This window comes from Micropterus salmoides, unplaced genomic scaffold (genome assembly GCF_014851395.1).
Source record: "Micropterus salmoides isolate LMB-PRFRI ecotype aquatic unplaced genomic scaffold, ASM1485139v1 Ms_hic_scaffold_15, whole genome shotgun sequence".
NCBI classification, from domain to species: domain Eukaryota; kingdom Metazoa; phylum Chordata; class Actinopteri; order Centrarchiformes; family Centrarchidae; genus Micropterus; species Micropterus salmoides.
The window spans coordinates 23,796,514-23,818,313 of NW_024040596.1; the positions used below are offsets into that span (position 1 = coordinate 23,796,514).

At 39.8% G+C, this 21,800-nt stretch overlaps 1 long non-coding RNA gene across 1 annotated transcript; it reads right to left on the minus strand.

Moving 5' to 3' along the window:
* Nucleotides 1–1,885: 1,885 nt before the first annotated feature.
* On the minus strand, nt 1,886–20,275 carry LOC119903965. The gene is made up of 4 exons (XR_005444635.1): nt 20,119–20,275; nt 13,284–13,325; nt 12,892–12,928; nt 1,886–2,093 (listed from the first exon to the last, which is right to left on the minus strand). It is a non-coding gene; the product is annotated as an uncharacterized LOC119903965 (long non-coding RNA).
* Between the last annotated feature and the right edge of the window lie 1,525 nt (nt 20,276–21,800).

Consider the following 21,800-nt stretch of genomic DNA (forward strand, 5'->3'; position numbering starts at 1 on the left):
GCTACTATAGTACAGTTCCCAATTTACTTCTCTGCATATATTTTCCCAGCCAGTCTGGGGATTTGGAGTGCTCATTAGTGGGCCATTTCTGTAACCTCTTGGACTACTTTTTCCAAACTGGGTATGAAGACTCCCAGGGGCCCCTTATAGCTCTTCGTGGAGGAGCATAATTTCAATTTAGCTACTAATTAACACAAGACATTGTAGGTCTCATTTCCAGAACCGACAAAATCAGTGCAAGTCTTGATTCTTCACTCTGAACATTACCAAATGTTCACATAAGAGATTTTTGGAGGATCTACCTGACCAACACTTTGGCTAGAAAACATTTGGGAATTTCAGCTGTAGGCTCAAATTTACCATTAAAGTGTATAAATGCATGCAGTTGACAGCCCAGTGGCTCAGTGCTCTAGTAACAGATGGACTTTAGTGTGCTGACTGCTCTGCCAGAAGAGCGTTTTGGCTGTCATCTCCAACTACTCCTGTCGTTTGCTCTGCACTAGCCTACAACCAGAAAATTAAAGCCACAGCGAGGCAGCTTTGTAAATATCTCCACATGTCAACTGCGTCAGGCACACACCCTTGTTCTTACCCTTGTTCTTCTTAACAAGCAGTAAAGGTAGGAGAGTATTTGGAAAGGGCTGTTGCACTCCACTTTCCAAGAATGTATGTGTGGATAATCCTATCACGTTCAAAGACACCAGAACGTGGCATCTTGTGGTATTAAATTGTTTAGTAAATAATTATACCCATATTTGGGTTGTCCAGACGCAACCTGTCTACTACAAATGTACTTTGTACATTATTTGCCCAGACGCCCAGATAATATTACCTGGTAGCAGGTTTCCGTGCTGTGTACGTTTTATTTGATATATGCATATGTGACCACAATGTCACATTTAAATAATTATGGTCTTAAAACTAGATTTCGACTTGACCTCAACAAAACAGGGTCATACAATTAGTTAATAATGCAGGACCCACCTTAGTTGATATTATACTTTAGTGATTTACTTCCCAAAAACACTGAAATTGGTCAAGTTACCAAAACTGACAAACCTGGGACATTTAGTGTGTGGAACACAGGAGCAGTTGCCCATTTTGCCCTGCTGGTAATTTGCACGTGTTCCCAGGTACTTCAAAGCTATGGGGTATGAGTATTTTATCCTCAAAAGATAGACTTTTCATGAAGTGTTCTTTTAATTATGGCCTCTGTCTGGAGAAGAAAAATTAAGATAAATTTGAACATTAAGGGCCAGCAGTGCAGAAGAAGTTGTAGCAGTTGTAGAAGAGGTGCATTGTTTTGTAGTTCCTTTTTAATTGTCAACTTCCTCAATGCAGTATTTCCAGTCTTTCCCCTCTGGACTGGAAACAAAGTTTCCAAAACTGAAGAATTCTGCTGCATGGACATACATCCAACCTGTTTTGTTTGAGAGCACCAGGGTGTGTTGTCCAAGTCTCTGTTCAGGCAGGAAGATGAAAGATGTGGAGCTTCGGCACATCTTTTTCCAATGAGCTCATCCAAACACAGACAAAACTCATTCAGTAACCACAGAGGGGTAGCAGGACAGGAGAGAGGGTGGAGAAAATGATTACAGGGCAAGGACATTCAGCACCTGTGTGGTTTTCTTGGCCATGTGGATGTCCGGTGGTAAACAGGGATTTTTGTTATGTATAAGAAATTATGAGAAGTAACAAACCACAGCATAATTAATCATGGTGAGCAATTAAAACCAGACTCATTATAATACATTTGTATGTGATTTCTAATTCATCACCTGTATTAATAGTCTTGTTTTGTTTGCTTACATTGCCAGATGGACAGACAACCCAATGCCAACATTTGTTTTCAGTGTTTTGTCTAAAAAATGCCATTGCAATTATATTACATTACATATCTTTATAAGGAAAGTGCAATAAATATCATTACTTTACTTTTACATTATTTCAAGAGGTTGGACTGGTATTTTGTTCAGAATGTGATTAGACATTTCCTTCACTATGCAGCCTGTCAGAATCTCCTTTTTTCTTTCTGGCTGATTTAGTTATGTTCTTCCATATCGCACAGAACACATATTCTTAGGTGTGTCCTCCTAAAAGGAAGCAGCAAAGAGAAACAACAGTTATTTTCCTTGATAAAATATGTACAGAAATTTCAAATCAAGGCAAGCATAATTATGTTAAAGTTGTAATGCAGTTATGTAGCTTTCACTATGATGTAATGTGTAATCACGGGAAATCAAACAGTAATGCATTAATCTGGTTAATAAAAATAAAAAAAGGAATATTATTGCAGTAGGCTACTTGTTCCACTTTTCTCCCATCACTGATAAATAAGTCTCAATTTTAGCTAAGCCCACACAGACACGGAAGGGTAAATTTCACATGGAAAGAGTTCAAGAGGCTGATTGATTTGAACCGGCAAGTGTTTTGCTTTGAGGTAACAGTACTAATCACTGAGCTTCTGACCGCCTAGTGAAGGTGATGAAGGTTACTTTCCTTTTTATTAATTCTACAATGATGAAAAAACAATCCACAACAATCCATCTTTCCTAAAGTAAAATCGAGGCCAAGAAACCCTGCCAAGGGAAACTCACTTTTCACGTTTTGTCTGCCAACTGACCATGCCAGACAGCCACCCATGTATTTATCTGTGTAGCTTGTGTACTGATCGGTACTTAGTCCTATTTTTTATTATTATTATTTTATAAATAAAAATCAAGCAAGTAAAAAAAAATGGAAATAATGCAGAAGAAGAGGAGATAATCCATTACCTCTAACTGAATAATATAAAACAATATTTACAATGTCAGATATATATGCAGATTATCTATTTTTAATTTTTTTTTAAATGGCTGCTAGCTTGCACATGTGCTATTCAAACATAAAGGTTTTTTCAAGAAGAAACAGGAGAGAAAAGAACAGGAGGAGTGGGTTGCAAATCTCCGAAATAAGATTGTTTTGGATTACTGAGGACATTGTCAAAGATTTCGCTCAATGCAGGCTCGTCGGATGCCTTCAAAATAGGTGAGTAACTTTACATGTGCTTTTTCAGTGGATTTGGTGTGGCTGCCGTGCCGCTGTTTTAAAAGCTGTTATCATTTCGGGGTCAGCTTGCTGCTGAGTAGGCCTACGTATTTAATTGTGTGGATGTGCTTGTGGGTTTTAAACTGACTGGTGTTGTCTATGAGTAGGCCACTTTTCTTTCTTATTCACCATAATGTCTGCCTCTCTGTCGAAGAGGAATGTAGTTGTCGTGATTCGGGAGGCTATTGTACTGAAAATGCCTGAAAAAGTCTGTGTCATTTCATCACAGTGGACACCTCCCTTGCACTCAGCTGTTTGCAGTAACGTTTCAGGATTTTGACAATGACAGCACTGGCCATGCTCTTTATAACGTTCTCTTTGACTTCTATACTTTGCAAGTACAAAAGTCTAGGTGACACAGTCCGACTCTAAAATCCATCACATGATGGTACTTTAGACTGTGTGTGCGTGTGTGCAAGGGCCCATAATAACACTCTGCACTGGGTCCCATTGTTACTACCTTACGCCACTGCTGGTGTTCCTGTCCCTTTAGGTGTTAGATAGTATTATGTAATTCTGGGTGCAGGGGAGAAAGATAACCATTTATAAAACTCTGTGAGTGTGTTGACAACACAGGCAATCACTGTGTTATCAAACATGTGACTCCCTCTAAAAAATGGTCTGTTCCTTGGAGATTCTACACATTACCTAACTGCAGGTGTTTTCACAAAACTTTCCTTGAAGGTACATGACCCTTTCAAGCTAGATCATTATAAGTTTACCTAATGATGACTTTTAATCCAAAATATCCAGCTGTGTTTATATCCCTGTTAAAAATATCTTAAATTCATGATTCATATTTTCATAGCACTTCTTTAGACTTTGCCTATAAATGTGTCTGAAGCTTTATAATCATACAGAATAAACGTTTGACCTGTTCTATTTATTTCAGTTTCCATGCTCCCTGCTCACATTGCAATGGTACCAAAACTATTCTGTCACAGATGCACATTCCATTATTTTTACACAATTGTGACTTCAACCTTTCATTTAGGACAAATCGTGACACCAGACTCTGTACCACCTATTCATAGAAAATGTAAAAAAAGAATATCCTCTTCTCTAGTCTAAAGTCTAACATGAAATTGTTGGTCTTTAAACATACATTTAAAACTTAACGTTTTAACCTAGCTTTTACTTCATATTTGATTTCAATCTGTTGAGATGAAATAAGAAATCAGGCCATTAATTCATGATTAATCGAATAAAAATAACATATTAGATATTAAAACTAGAGCAATAAGAAATAGAGCTAACATTAATTAAATGCCTTAATAAAAAATCCTAAATATCAGGATGTGGGGAAGACACAAAGAGAATTCTATGTATTTTGAATTTTGTGCTACACCCCTGTCCATCAGTATTGTGGGAAAAAGGTAATATCTCTCTTTTGCATGTGTTCTGAAACATCAATGATATTTTCCACCGTCTCGAGGCACCTACAGCCTATTTTTTCCCCCTGATTAGTAACATAGAATCTTAGGTTTGGTCCTGTGCCTGTGCATATCCCTGAGCCTTGTTTTCCCCTCAGGAGCATGACAGAGACAGTTATGCATCATCAGTCATCAGAAGGTGCTGGCAGCAAATGCTGTCATTCATTCTACCCCTATTATAATAATAAGAGGGGGAGTTTTCTTTCTACTTCTCTGCAAAGAACATGAGAGGTGATGACAAACTGAGTTAGCATTTGTCCTCTTTCCACATAGACCTTTACACACCAAACTGTCCCTCTGAGGACGGCAAGCTCTGGTTTTCTCATGGTTCCCACATTAAAAAACTAATTGGTGGAAGTTACTTTTAGCTGCGGTGCTGCACAGATCTCTAATACTAACAATACTAAGAATCTGAACCTCATGGTGGTGCTACAGGAAAGGTCAGGTGGTCACAAAGGTAGTAGGATTCATGATCTGGTCACCATGGATATCTGTACAATATCTGGGTTTGAATATTTCACTCAGTGTAAACATAGCTTCAACAAAGAGCTGGAACAAGTTGATAGGGAATATGATATTATCTGAGTGTAAGAAGACTTACTGAGCAACCTTAAAAATGTTATTTACATTAGGGTACATCATTGTCTAGGGTTAGAAGTGAAACAAGACAGAAGGAATTGAGGGAACAAGAGATTAAGCAAGAAAGTAATGGAAGGACGTAGAGGAAGGAAGGTTTAAAAGTAAGAAAAAGGGCAGGAGGAAATGGAGCAGGGAAAGTGATGGTGGGAAGGAACGAAGATGAAGGGAAGGAGCAAGAATGGAAAGAGGAAGGGAGTAAAAGGAGGGGGAGGAAGGAAAAAAAGAGCGGAGGCAGGGTTGGAGGGAGGGTAACACCAAGGGAGGGAGGGGAGAAAGCGTTGAGACATGAAGGCAAAAGGTACAGGTTCTATTTTGGACGAGACATAATTTGATCTCAGGTCGGTTCCAGCCAGCACCAGTCATCCCCAGTTAATCATCATCCGTCTGGACGCTGGCACTCAGAAAGGCCCGGAAGCAATCTGTGCCGGTCCACCGATCTGTCCACCCATAACTCCCCATCTTTCTCCCCCCAAAGTCTGGGCAGTCATACAAACAAACCTCCAGGATGAGTTGTCCATGTCAGAAATCTATTTCCACCTCATCTCGAGACGTTTACTACACCATCGCCATAACATCTCAAGGCTCTACTGCTGCGCCGACACAGTGTCATGACTTGGTGTAATCCCATTTCAAACTGATCTATAACTTTCTATTTACAGCAGAGTTAAGCATTAAAGGCACATGAGGGTCATCTTAGGAATGCTTACTGTGTTCCTGTTGATCAGGTGTGTTGTAATCCCTTGCTATCAATACTCAGACCCAATTCTTGACGTTTGTTATCAACAGTGCTTAAAGCCAAAGTCAACTCCTTTTGTGTGTAAAATTCCTCATTGTGCAGCATGCACTAGTCATGATTGCATCATTACTGTTCACAAACAACAAATACCTTCCAAACAATGAAAGGTAAAAGAAGAAGTCATGTACCATTTTGTCTTTATTTTAAAAAAGGAATGTTGGGCATGCATAGGTGAATTACATTTTAGGGTTTTATAGTCTTCTTGAGGTTGAAATGTGGGGATTATAGGAATGTGAGGGCTTAGGCATCGAGGAATGTGGTCATGCAGGCACAGACTGGGGCAAAGTGTTTATATTACACTCAGTGAAACGGGTTCTGTTCATTCGGCAGCCCCCTTGACCTAGATTTACCAAGACTGAACGAAAATATGACATTACATTATACCGCCAGGATGCTCATGTGGCTCCTCGTTGCATGTTAAAGCAAAGTAAAGACACACCAGGAAAAATCCACAGTTTGACCAAATATTTACAGTCTGATTCTCACAGTGCAGTTGTGCTGAAGAGATTTTACTATAGCAACCACGCAGTTTTTTCCCAAGACTATTCTTTTTTTAAATCTGTTCCTTTTGCTTGGTAAGCAAGTCCAAGTTAGTTTGACAGGAATGATCCTATAGTGCCTTAATACACATTAATACCATAGGCTCATTACATCTTTCTCTAAACAGCTTTCATGGCTTGTGCAAGATGATATCTCGTGTTTTGACACAAGCTTTTCACAAAAGCCCACTAATAGCAATTACATATAGGCTGGCCAAGACAAACACAATGACTCTATTTCTATGTGCACATGCGGACACTGATGTCATCCTTATTGTGTTTCTCCAAAGCTCTCCTTGGCCCATACACTCTCTCTTCAGTGATTGGCCACCTACAATCAACCCCTGCTCCTGGTTAAATTATGTATGTCTCCAACACCACTTGTTGCCTTAGTAACAGATTGTTTTATAGGATGATGCTGGTGGAGCAATCCAGCAGGCGGCCTTTGTGTTGTGCAGAGATAGAATTAGTTCCATGTGTGGATGGCTGTGGCAGGGCTGGAGCAAGGGACAAGTCATTAGTGGCAGTGTAAACAGGGAGGGTGTGGGCTCGATCTGACTGGCTCGTGCCTATTCTCAAACTAATAGACAATGAAGGTCCTGGAAGAAAATGAAGGAGAATTCATAATGGATTAACTAATGCAAGAATTCCAGCTGATTCTGCACACTGGATTCCATTAATCCAAAAATAACACAACACCGCTATCAAGGCTATTGCCTATTGAGTGCAAATTCAACAACTGTGTTCATGAAGAATCAGTCGTAAACAGTAATTAGTTGAACTTTATGAAAAACCATGGTGCTCAATGACTCACAGATGACTTTATAAGGAACAGTATCATCTCTTTAAAAGCCATCTTTGATTGTACCATTAGGCCTGTGTAACAGGAATCATTCTGCTGCAATCAGGTTTTAACAGTAGGTGATGGTTTGCTTTATCATTAAAGGCCCATATTATGCTGCTTTTCAGGTTCAGACTTTTGTTTTAGGTGTCTACTAGAAAATGTTTACATGCTTCATGGGAGAAATACACGTAATTTTTTATATAAGGTCTACTGATGTAGCAGCTCCATTCACTCTCTTTCTGAACACTCCCTTTTAGCGGCTGTCTCTTTAAGGCCCTAAAAGCCCACTTTCTTCTGATTGGCCAACTTCTGGAATCTTGCCGAGGGACAGGAACCAGCTGGCACATTGCTGAATCAAAGCGTGGAGAGGTCTTGCAATGCCAGTCTAGGCAGCAACTAATGCTTGTTGCCCATACTGTCTCATCCTCTTGACGGTGTGCTCAACAGCTATGACGGTTACAATACCTTTATCTCGGAAAATAGCCCAGCTTCATCCCAGGGTGTCAAATACCAACGCTTTGAGAAAGCCTGACAAAACGTTGGTATTTGACGCACAAGGTACCCTTAAGAGTCTATATGAGACGCCCCGAGCGTTCAAGTAACTCTAATGTAACCTATCCGCCGTCACATAATAAACTTATTTCAACCCAAAACACAATCTTTAGTTTTCATGCCTAAACCTAACCTAAACCATGATCTTTCCTAAACCTAACCAAGTAGTTTTGGTGCCTAACCTAACCCACACCTTGATCTTATCCTCAACCTAAAGGCATTTCCTACAGACGCTGAAGACCTCATATTAAAAAGGCGTTTCATACAGACGCTGAAGGGTACCCTGATCTTTTTTAAGTGTCAGTATTTGACGCCCTGGGATGAGAATGTGTTGGGATATGGGTCACTGAATTTGGTGATTTTACTGTTTATCAAACCACAAACGAGACAAGAGACCTCACTGATTCTGTTCCCTTTATACATCCATGTTGGAGAAAGCTCTTTGCAAGACTAGGCTTCATTAATTACAGTACAAAAACATAACTTTTTTCACTGATTTTGATGAAACTAGATCAGATTTGATAGAGAAAATATTGCCTGGTTCTCCCTCTGATGTGTTCTGGTTGCTCTGCCTATACTTTTGCTGGGTTAGTTTTCTGATGGACAGATGGCATACTTGTTGTTGGCAGTTACTTTAGCTGCTAATTACTGCTAACGATGGCTGCTGCTAGCTAGTTAGCTCAGTTAGCCGTGTAGCTAGCCGTCCTGGCTTCCTCTGCCCAGACTGGAAGCTTGGTGCTCTGGGGGTGTGTTGGTGTTCAAATCTTTAACGTTAGTGCAGACGCTGTGGACCATTTGGAGCCCCCAGTTCAAGCAGAGCGAGCTGATAACCTCAGCTACAGTTAACAGTAGCTAGCAGTTGCTGACCAGATGTCCCCATTTTCCGGGGACAGTCCCCGGTTTTGGTGGCCTGTCCCCGTCTGGAGCTGTCCACGGAAATGTGCCCATTTTTAACTGTGATTTTACATGGCCAGAAAGACTGGACAGCAGAGCATACATGTGCCGTGCCAAAAATGCAAAAATGTTTTTCCATTACCAGTACCAGCTCGACTCGACTCGGTTTGGCGGTGCTCCATTTTCCATTGCAGAGCGTACCCAGAGATAGTACCCCTCAATGTAGCTGGTCGTCATAGCGACGCCACACTGCTGCGAAGGTAATTTTCAATGCAACACACACACCAGCTACGCACACACAGCTGTCTCTTTATTTAAGTTAAAAAGTGTCAACATTACTGAGAATGTAAAGACAGATAAGTAAGAAAACCTTACAGCTGTGTTTTCCTCTGCCGTTGTTGCTGCAGTGATCTCTGTGACACTGGGACCAGAGGACTCTGTGAGCAGGCGGCTGGCTGGCCTCACACCCCCGCTGCCACTTGCAGAGCTCCTCAACTCCGAAAACTTTCAAGCACATTTTTGTTCCGCCATCACTTCTCGTAAAACTGTCAATATTCGAAATCTACACAAATGTTTTTTCACCTCAAAACTTCTCATAAGTGGATTTAGTGATGAAATAACGTATGTAAATTGTAAAATTTTAAACTTTCTTCTGCTGGTCTCTGTCCGGTGTGCGCAATGATGATTCAGTGAATAGTGACTATTCTCTCTGACCAATCAGTAGTCTGCTGTCACGTCACATTTTAGTATCGCCTCAGCTCGCTTGGAACTTTGACGGAGGGGATACAAAAAAGGACCTGGAAGCAGGTACAGGTACAAAAAAAGGCAAGGCGAAGCAAGTCAAGTTGAGCTGGTACCGTGCAGTGGAAAAGGAGCGAAAGTGATTGTCTGCCAAAAACTGATTGCCATCCATGTGAGCGTGCAGTATATTAAAGCTGTATTGCCCAGTCTCTTTACAACTACAGCTGCTTTTATCTGTATCAAACAGACATAACGTGCAAATAAACATCACTTTATGACAAAGGTATGTCTTTGTGATACCTAAACATTTCTTTTAACACAATAATCACAATGGTCGCCAAATAAGTGTTTGTTCCCTGAAATGACTTGATTATATTCATGAGGGTTATATTTGACAGATTATAAAACCAAAATTGTCCCCCCTATATAATTATATTACATATAACATTATATTTTTTAATGACATACTGACCACCAAACCTAAAATGTCCTGGGTTTTCATTTCAGAAATCTGGTCACCTTATGCTGACCCTGTCCACAGCAGTACATTGCTTAGCTTCCATGCCAAAACAACTCTCTCTTTCTCCAAACTGGGCACACACTGACTGCCATCTACTGCAGGCAATACACTGACTATGGATAAGTACCTCATACAGCCCCACTTTAAACATCCCGAACTGTTCTTTTAAGTGTATATTTTACAGGTCACACGTTTTTCCGGATCCACCTGTTTTCATGTAGTGATGTCCTGTGAAGCAACACACATGATGTCAATGAGTTATGAATGACTGTGACCTGACAAGCATTTTATCAAAAAAATGTCTGTTTAGTTTACCCTGTTGAGTATCCCGGTCCTGCTGCTCTTTTCATTAGACTGACATCCATCCCTTAAGTATATACAATATACAAGTAATTTACAAGTGCCCACACACTTGACTGTGTGTTGGTGTGCGTGTGTGTGTGTGCGTGCGGACGTGTATGTGTATACATGTGTGTACATGTGCGTCAGTGCTTGCATTTTTGTCATGCAACAAAGCGATGTGCTTTGTGGATAATGTGGATAATGTCAATGTAGGAAACAAGTGTAAAGCCTGAAGCTAGCAACCCAAGAAATGCACACTGAAATTAACATGAGGGGACGGCTAGTGAAGTCATGTTAGCGATTATGCCAGTGCCAGTGGGTGATGAAGGCCCATTTATGGGAACATATGAAACGTGACTGGCAGAGATCAGCTCTGGGAGGGGAGAGACAGACAGACGGGGTAGGAAGGTCAACTGAGAGCATGGATAAATTAGAGGCAAAGCAAAAAAGACGGAAAAGAAAAGAAAAAAGAGATCTATTGAGAGAGAAATGTTAGTGCCAATGTGAGGGCTGGTACAGGAGGAAGAGGGAAGATAAGAAGCCGAGAGAAACAGAGAGATAAATACCTAGAGAATAAAAGTAAGTACAATTTAATTATATATTTAATCCCCATTTAAATACTGCACTGGCCATCACTGACATCTGGAAGTAATTCCTCTGTTTTAATTTATAAAACCTGTATATCCAAGTTGACACAAGTTGACACAATATTTGCCCTCCTTATTTAAACTCAAAGCTAATAACTATGACACCAGATTTGCTAGTTTTCTGATACCAGAAAACTAATCTGTGCTGTACAGGTTAGTTCCCTGCACAAGTCCCTTGTGCCTTGTCAAGTCTGAAGTCTTTTGAGGACGAGTCTCAAGTTGAGTCACTGTGTGTGCGACTTAACTCGAGTCCCCATCTCTGCTATGCATGTAATTTGTTCTCAGGTTTCTCTTGCAAAAGATATCTTAAGTGAGTTGTGAGCTGATGAGTTTCATTCGTTATGATTACATTGTACTGACCAAAGTAATTACTGAAATCTATCCGCAACATTGCTAAAAATAGAATAAGAAACATAAGGAGTCATTCAATCAGGCAGGTTTTAAACCTCCAGGTTAGGTAAGTTATTTGGAAGCTAAAGGCAAATGGTACAATTATCACCCAAATTATCAGTGGTAAACATCCACCACAGTTTACAGACCTTTTTCCAGGTTCAACTGTGACCAACTATGCATGCAATAGTTGTGTAAACTCACTGTTTGCTTGTGCAATTTGGGATTATTAGCAACATTGTCGGTTATGCTTCCTTTCAGCCTCAGAATAATGTGGTTTCGATAATCCTGTTAAGGTCAGCTTGTTGAAAACTTGTCTGATCACCTGACTGCTTGAGTTCCTTGCCCTGTTGGACCAACTTTCAGAAATGTGACCTTATTTCTAGATCTCAAAAATTACTTTGGTGGGTTTAACATACCCAAAGTTGTTATTCTTTAAATTGTGTTTTCTTCTTTAAATAAGTATTTTCATGAATTAATGGTATCAGTCATGTAAAACTAGAAACAAACTTCCATAGTTCAGCTTTGTAGTTTGATCCAGTTAATGGCAAAAAAGATAAAATGGGAAAAGAACAAAAAAGGAAAGAAGAACAAGCTGTCATGTTTAACTCTGATGACTGTACGGTATGTACAGTACTCCACAGTATGCTACACTACAAATTGTCCCATGATGCTTTACATGCTCTACAGTCTTTTGTAACTACTAGCATCAGCGCCTCTGGTGCTAAGGTGTACTGGAAAGACTTCATTCACTGAAAAAACGAGAATGAGTGACATGCTGTTAAATAATTGCAAAATATTTAAAAAATATATATGTAGTCAATCTTATAATAAGATTATATATTATATTACTTTATAATTCTGAAATCAAGGGAGATTTGTCAAAAACAATAGATGGAATATTTGCTGTGTTACTATTCCAAAGTGCAGTTCAGTCTGATTTAGTTTTCAAATAAAAAACCTTTGCATATAGTCATTTTGCATATTTGCCACCACCAGTATAGCTACATTTTATTGTTCAATGCCTTTTAAAATTTTCACCAGTGTTTTAGAACACAGTTCTTTTATACTGTCTGGACCGTAGAAGCTGTAATACACATTTTGGCCTTGGGAGAGGAGACAACACTATTTATGATTGTGTAACTGCAAATTTAACATTTCAGGAAGTCATTCTGTCAGCCATTTCCTCTGGCTTCTCTAGATTACAAGGGCATGAGTTCGCTCATGGCATGGCGCCACACTTCAACACCACATTAGCCTTTCGTCACCTATGAGACATTCACCCAGGTGTTTCTCTATGGTCACTGTCATGGTTTATTGTGTCTCTGACTGACAAGAGGGCGGTCCATCTCTCTGTTAGAGGTGTAATTATGGATGTGGGTTTGGCAGCTGATTGCTGTCATTGTCTGTCTACAGTGACACCGAGAGAGAGAGAGAGAGAGAGAAGAAGGGAAATAATAGACTCACTGTCTGCCAAAGTGAGGAGAGGTGAAGAGGAGGAGATCTGCCAAACAACAAACAAAAGGATAATTGAAAAGACAAAGGAGAACAGAATTACATTAACAGTATGTACAGGTGCAGGTGTTTGTGTGTGTGTCCCCTCTCCCCCAAAGCTCTCTGTGCACCTCTGTTAGTTTCACAATTTATGTTTTCATGATCTTTTTTAACCCTGCTACAGGTGGCCATGTTGCTGAAGCCTGTCTGACCAGTAATTGCTGAGCAAGGATTGTCAATTTCCTTATTCACACAACCAGTGCATTTACTTGCATGGAACACCTTCCTTTATTTAATAGTAGATAGTAGAGAGATGACAGGAAATCAAATTCATAAAGAAAATGAGCAACAAAGTTCCCACTCACCAGAGATGTTGTGGTTCATGGTCCAGTAAACATTATCCAGAGCTGTAGACATGAAAGACAGACCTACTGTAAATTGGTCTTGAATGCTGTGACCCTATGCAATGTATGATGAAAGTGATTTTGCAGATTCATAAGCAAAAACCCAGCAAAACAGGGTCCTTACCACATATGATGCATGTATTCCCCTCTCTCCTGCATTTCCTGTCTATCTTCCGCTCTACTAAGCTCAATTAAGGCAATTGCCCCAAAATTTTAATTAATATGCAGCAAAACAAAGAAAAATAACATCTACCAGTGTTAGCCAGGGTTGTAACTAGAACAACTTCAAAACTATTCTGACACATATTACATCAATAGATTAGACCAGAAGGAACTACCTAGACCACAAGCTAACTCCAGAGCAATCACACCTTTTCTCTGTCATTATTAACTTTGTGAAATTGTGTTAAATATGTTTGATAAAAGTCTCCATCAAACCATATTTTATGTTATATGTTATAAATGTATGAACTTGAAGGATGACTAGTGGGAAGCCTCGTTCGTGCAGCTCTAAAATCCCTCTTGAGCCTTTGGACTTGCTCCTCATATAACGCCAACTTTCCTTTCATTTTTCTCCTCAGTCCTGCCTCTGGACCAGGTGTGTGTGTCACTGTACAGTACGTGTGAGTGTTTACTGTAAATCCCAGGCTATTTAAAACAACAGTTTGATGATTAACAGGGACTCTTTTAGTTCACACAAAGCATAGCGTAAGGGACAAATTGTAAAGTTTTAACAGCCTCGTCTAGTGAACCTGTCATGCTTTTGAAATTTCCGAGCAGTGCTTTGAAGCAGATCACGACTTTACAGGCAAACAAGTAGTAACTGCTGATTCCTGCCAACAAGCCCAGGTGTGTGTCTTCTGCCAAGAAAGGCAGGTAAACAGGTGGTTGAGTCAGGATTATGACGTGTGAAAGTGTTCATAAATCTGACTGTGGTGAAAGCGATTGACTTGCATTAGAATTTAACATAAATAACTCATTGTTATCTTGTTAGGAATACTCTTTTAGAATAGCTTTTCTCTGTAGTCTCCTTTAAAATGATTTAATAAATTATTTAAATACCCTTTTATAAGGCTACATTTAAATGAAAGATGAGCACAAACATGAAGAACACGATTCCTGAACCATAGGGCATTTATTCTTTTTTCTTTTTCTGTAACCCCATTAGCTTCTACAAAGTGGTCGCTAAAATCAGACATGTAAATAAAACAATGTCATGTTTCAGCTAAACAACACAGTGATACTTAATTACATGGTGGAAGAAGACCCATGTCTTGCACTTTCTTTTGCCAAAGTGTTTCTGTTATAAATTCCAGTTGAGTAAACCCGAGCAGCTGTTCCTCCATCTGATTCATGCAGGAATAATGTTGGTGGCAGTGTACGCCAGAAACCTGATGGTGGAATGCTTCCCAGCAAAATCATCTCTCCTGACAGATGTCACTTCTTGACTAACAGAGATCTGTTAACACTACGTTTTACCATCAGTTAGATGGCAAAGTCTGGGTAGAAACAGACATTCTGCTCTACAGAGTAAAAAGAGGAGAAAATAATTATTGTTCTTTTGTGTCTCAAAGTGAACATAATCATTACTGCTGCGTCCATCAGGAGCATTTTAGTGCTACTGGAATATTCTTAATTGCTGTAGTTAACACCTCAGTTTTGCATTGCTGGCAGGAATAGTGCATCAAATGTTTAGCACACAGGGAAGAAAGTTAGAAAAATTACAGGGTTTAAATGAGGAAAGCTTTCACTTAGGACCAACAGAGTGCTCCTCTGCAAGTGGTATCTCTGTATTCTCAATAAAACAAAAGCCATGACCAGCAGCTCAGACCAGCAGATCTGGAGGCTAAACACTGCACTGCAGACCAGAGGATCTTTGAAGGACCCATAAAATCTTTCTGTTACACAGGTGGTTTGTGTTTTATTGGTTTTATTATATCTCTGTGAAAGACTCTCAAAATCTGGTCAAATAAAACAAAAACTATCTGCATAGATACCGCTATATACAATTGGAATTAACTGAGACAATATATTTTAGTTAGTTTTTTTTTTAACTATAACTATGGAAAGCATATAGTGACATTAAAACATTTACCCCGGCAATTGTTTCTGTAAGGCTGAGGAAATATTATACAAATTAACTTTCACAAAACAACATAATCCAGCATCCTAGATATCTTTTATAGCAATATCCTGTATGTCTTCTTATTGTATGAGTGTGTATTTTTGTCCTACTTCTAAAAGAATAGGTTGGGTTTTTTTGTACTTGGGTCTTGTGATAAGATAAATCAGCCAAAACTAACTTTGTCTTCTATCCAACCCCTGTTATCGCCCACCCAGGAAGACGGAGGCTCTCACGCCTTCACTCCCTCCACAGGGCAGCTAACAGGTAAAAAAACCAACACACACTTAAACACACTTTCACACTTATGCATATTCTTTCTCACAAACACAGTCAAAAGTATCTCTCTTTCACATACACACTCCCACGTAGATCCGCACCCTCTGTGCTGACCCCTGCCTCGCCCTGAGAAATGTCCCATATCGATGCTGAGAAGCAGGTCAAGCATTCTGTAAGTGCAGCAAAGTGAGATAATTGCAACATGGACTGCTCTCGGCTTACCATTAAAACACCTGCCCCCTAACCCCTCAGAATCAGCCAGTCTCCGCCCCCTTTTGACCCAACCCCTCTCAACTCACACAACATTTAAAAAAAGGCAGAGTGGCAGGGGTGGTGAGCTGAGCTGTTTAGGATAGACAGGTCATGAAATGTTCAGCGACAGAGCGATTAATAAGCCGGGCTAACGAGCTGCCCGATTGGTCTCGCTCTCTCTCCCACCCTCTCCCCATCCTTCCCCTTGATGTGGATCCGTGTGATGTTCAACAGGGTTTAAGTCACAGAGGCGGCAAGGCTAGTCTTAAGAAATGCACCGGCTTTTTGAGTAACTCCCAACGACTGGTACCTCATCCTCCGCCACCCACCTCCGCCTTCTAATTATGCCTTTGAACCTAAGGGATGAAGGGTTGAGGGGTGCAAGGAAGCATGACCAAAGTTTATGTGTGAATGATTGTGAGTGATCAAGCTCATGCGAGTGTGTAGGTATGGGTGGATGTGGGAAAAGAGGGGGTGCAGCAGGAGGGATGAAGGGTAACTAAGGGCACAAAGGGATCACAAGCAGTATCCCTGACTTTGAGTTGTTTTTAATAAGGGTGTTTTACTGTGGCCTGGTGCCCTCTTTTAAAGTGGGATGTATGCCAATGGCTGTTGTAGGATTAACATCACAGACTTTGATGTACACCTTGTGACCAGAAAAATAGAAACTCTGGAACACTGTAAAGTAGTCCAATATAACAGTCCAGTAATAAATACTACTTGTGTAATGCACCTTTTCCCATCTACATAAGTTAAACAATATATCAGAAAGATTTTTGATTAGAAAGATAGTTCACAAATGAGGAAGACGTCTTCAAGTGTCTTAGTAACTCCATTAGCCTCCAGAGAAACTTCAGTGCTCCTTGGCATCAATTCTCCAAGTCTGTGGATCTCTGCTAGAGGGATGAACACCATTCTTACAAAAGATATTCTGTCATTTTGAAGAAGGTGGTGGACAAAGCTGTTGGTCATCTGTCGAGTATATTATCCAGAATCTCCCATAGGTGTTCAGTAGAAATCGGGGGAGTGCCAAGCCCAAATGATTCACATTCCAGCTGGAAGTTTCTCCAAACTGGTTTTGTATTCCAATAAACACAACTGGTCATGTTTATCTGTGGGAAGCCAGTGAGGGACAATCTACTTGCTTGCTGCACTAGAAACTCCTGACTACTGGTTGGTGGGTTAGCCAGCTCTGATCGAATGAGGCTCACAACTTCACGTCATGAAAGAAACATGTCTCTCAGAAAACTCTTCCAACAGTAGATTGAAGGTTTGAACCTACATGTCAAGGCTACAGTTATTGTTGAGACATGGGGACTCAAAGCACGAAAAAGTCTCATATTTGGTAATGTAAAAAAGCAGACCATCCCACCATCACTCATATCACAAAGTAAATGAAAGAATGTAAACACAGTTAGTGTGGGGAATGTAATTAAATAAAAACCTATACTGTAGGAATCTGTGGCGGGACTCCCATTAACCCCTTGCATCAACCGTAAATCTGGCTTTAGCAATTCCCAAGACGGCTGTACACCATAAAATGAATTGGGCTATTCAAACTGGGAGAAAGAGGGAGGGAAAGACAAAAAAGAAATATATATATTAACCAGTAGGTAGGTAGATTTTATTGCAGTACTTTCTTGCATTACAACATTTCTATTTTTCTGGTCACTCAGTATATATCTTCCATGAGTCTAAAAAGTGAAGAAAATTATATTGGTGTCTAGAAAAAGAAAGATTGGGGAATCAAAGTGTGTTGGGACAGGCTTCAACCTTGCTACAGTAGTTTAGATAGACCAAGACCTCAAAAGGCTGCTATTGAAAAGGCTGATACTGAAGAGGCCCCAAGCCTTAAAAATCACTCGAGGCTGTCAATTGGAAATCTGTAACACATATATAATGGGTCCATTTTGAGCATTTTGTGAACAAATATGAAACATCCCCCACATCCAATATGAACATCATTGTGCGTCATGTGTATTAATGGTGTCACTTCACATAAAAAAAAGAGCAGTCCTGTGACTGTTTGTGTCAGCTGAACCGGATCTAATTACAACCACTACACTAAGGCAGATATCCCCTAATCAAAAACAAAAGCTATAGCAAAAAACAAAACAAAACAAACAAATGTGTGAAGAAAATGTGTCATATTAAATTAACTAGATTTAACTTGTCTTACACATAGCTGTTTTCATTCTTGAAGTTTGATTCCTCTTTGTGTGATGGTAGGTCTTTCTTTGACCAGACAAAGAGATTAGGAAAGGTATAAAGTGAATGCTATTTGCCATCGCCCCTGCTCTTTTCATGCTGAGACCAAATGGCCTGCGGGGGGCAACCACTTAAAGCATGACTCTCTAAGGCCTTGCATGTCTGCTGACCTTTCCTTGTGTTTTTTTTCTTCAAACAATCAGGACCCAAACTGAAAAGAGGGACGAGGTTGTTACCACATTATGCTCGCTAGCTAGTAGGTCAATGGAGCTTCTCCAAAGATTTAAAGGAAGATAAAAGGCTCTTCAATGGAAAAATCAGTGTTTCCTATCTTTATGTTAGAGCTTTGCTGAAACTCCATCAAGGTTAACAAACTCCTTTTAAATAGTCTTGTTAATGTACCTTATATGGTTTATCTGATTGCATTCTGAAGATTCCCAGAAGACATTTTAGAGCGCATGCTGTCAGTCCAATAAATTGAATACTGCTACCCTATACTCCTACCCTCTGACCTGTGGGAGAGAATCAAAGGAATAGGAACGATGTTGTTTTTAATAAGACGTTTGAGGTACACACAAATAGACGGCTTCCTACATACATCATCTCCTGTCACAAGAGATCACCCACAATAACTGGTTTTGGAAATAGCTGGATAATAACAATGAATGTACGGATGATTGTACAAGGCCTATGTGAGACATCAGGAGAGAGCTAATGAGACAACACAGCTTAATTAAGAGCATCATTGATGAGTAAGTGGTTTGATAAGGGTTTTGGGGGGCGCAGGAGGGTTATTGTTCCTAACACGAGGGAGATCACCCGAGGATGGGAAGTGACCCACATTCAGGAAGAGGAAAGATGGGGGGTAACCCCCATTCCCCTAACAGGCACCCCCACATCCCCCCCGGGCAGCCCGCTGATTGGTTCATTACCCATTGTAAACACATCTACTACCCCCCACCCTGGTATAAACATACACCCTGCCCCCTTCCAGTCTCTCTATGATCATCCTGCCGTGGTGAAGACCAGTGGCCAGATTCCTTCAGTGTCCTAATCAGATTCATAAATAACTCCACACTCTCTTCATCTTCAGGAATTCCAGGATGGAGAAAATATATGCTTTTGTTTGACAAAAACTTTACAAAATCTGTTCATAGACAAGGAAAAACTCATCTCTAAAGGCAATTAATTAGTCTAGGACAAGTTTTTCTTTGATGAGATTATTTACATGCTGTGAATTGCTGCCATGAAAAGAAACAGGTTAAAAAGTGATTTGTTTTTTTCTTTGGCAATGAAAGAAAAGCCAGAGTGGAAGTAAAAATGATTCAATCAGTTTGCATAGCAATATCAACTGAACATACATAACGCCACATGGTTTCTATCTTACCAATCCTTTTGTGTACTTAATTTAGCAGGTTTTTAGCTCCATATGTTTCTTTTTGCAGGCTTTAACAGGAATGTAATATATAATTTTTAGTTCTTCAGTTTATATTTTGTATACATTAAACAAAGAGTGACAAAATATTAACAGAGGGTGAGAGTAATTTGTAACATTATTATTGTGGTGGAGGATATGTCAAATACAGTGTTGAACATCCTTTGGCCAGTATGTTACCTGATCTTGAATGTTCTCCTGCCTCCTATTAGCAGATAGGTGTACTTTAAACCTGCAGGCGTTTTGGTACCCCACACCAAGGTGGTCTAATTTCACTTCAGATCAACGCCAGGAGCTGTATTCATGTTGACACTTATGCAGAGGTGGGAGTTGTACTGTTAAAACACATGTATTTCAAGTTGTTCTTTGGGGCTGCATCCTGCCACCTCTATGGAGAGACCCCCTTGATGCACTGCACTTTCATTCCCCCCCTCCAGGGATTTGTCTGAACGCTCTCTGAAGGTTAAAGTTTTGGCCGTGTTGCATACTAGACGATTTACCTTTGCCATCTGATGTCTCTGCCTCTCTGCTCTCCATTGGCTGTCACTCCCGGTTACTGCTGCTTCACTGGGTAGCTGGCCATTGTCCTCAGGCTGCGGTGCTGTTGGCAGCTGCGCTCAGATGGAAGAGAGGATGGACATGCTGCCGTTAGGTCTGCTGTGGAGCCTTGCAATTGGTTAAAAAGGAAACAAAAGAATACATAACACAATGCAACATACAAGAATAATGTATATTGTGTTAGATTAAAGAAATGAAAGATGATAAAACATAAAGAACACACAAAAAGTAAATATACAACATGTTAAAAACATGGTTAAAATTATGCTGTTTCAGGCCTATAGCTAGTTTATACAGTCAGACACATCAAGCACATTGGAACTAAATGAGATTTCCTTATACGTTAACATCTTCCAAAATTATCCACACACCATCAGCTATGAGGATTAACCTGGAGATCCAAAGACAAATAGTTGTCAACTGGATATTTCCAACACGTTCAGACGTTCAGATGGGTAAAATGTAATGCCAGAGATGCAGATTTATACTGTCTCACATAGTATATATGAAAAAAGTGCATAAACATAACATAAAAGTGAATATTTGCACATTTGAAGAGCACTAGGATATATTCTTCCACTTGGCCTTTATGAACCCATCATCTCACGGATCACCTGTGTGTCTGCCTTAGTATTTGGCGCCCTCAAGTGTCCACAGAAAATCTTAAATTATTCACTGAACTTGACCTTCATAACATGTGATGATGAAATAAATGTGGGTGTTTTAATTTGACATGTTTGATGTTTAAATATGGAACAGCTGTCATAGCTGAGAAGAAACAGTTTTGGGTTCATCAGATTAAGTCAAAGCTACGGTTTAGATATCATTAGACACAATTATATCAGTATTGTTATTTTTGGTGGGTTGTCCCATACATAATTTAATACATAACTTAACAGCTTATTATAATAATGTGAATTTGAATAGTGTTCAGTATGGTGTGAGCTGATAATGGCTGGCCATACATACCTGTTTCTCATTTTATTCATTAATCATTTGACCATTTTTGAAGAAATACTGTCTCAGGCCGAACTTTCTGATAGCGCTCAAAGTTGGTGGGTATATAACAAGATATTGAAATATACATTTAGTTAACTGTTGCAGTGGTTCCCAGCCTGACATTTCCCCACAGCCTTCATCGACACCAGTGGTCATGCTCCATATGTGTCCTTTGAATTGATTATTTAAAACTATAAGTTATATATAAGTAGATGTCACTATAGGTTTTTCACACAATGGCATTGTGCCAATGATTAGGCTTGGCAGGCTGCAAATTATACAGTGACAACTGTAACTTTTTTTTCCAGGTCCAAAAGAGGAAACCCAGTAGAGCGCAGGCACGGGCTTCAGTGAACTAAAATCTTACAATGCTTACAATATCCTTGCTTATTTAACTAATGTCATCAATCTGTAGATTATGATAAATCAAATTCATTACACCAGTTCATGGGTGCCCTATACCACAAGACAACATTTGTAGATAGTGGTCACCAAGTATTATAGAGCAAAACTGCATGAAAGTCAGACACACAACTGCAGACCATCATGACCGCTCAAAACAAACCCACAGTGTTGATACAGAACTAGAGACACATAAAATACAGTCTGCATTATTATCTCTAAT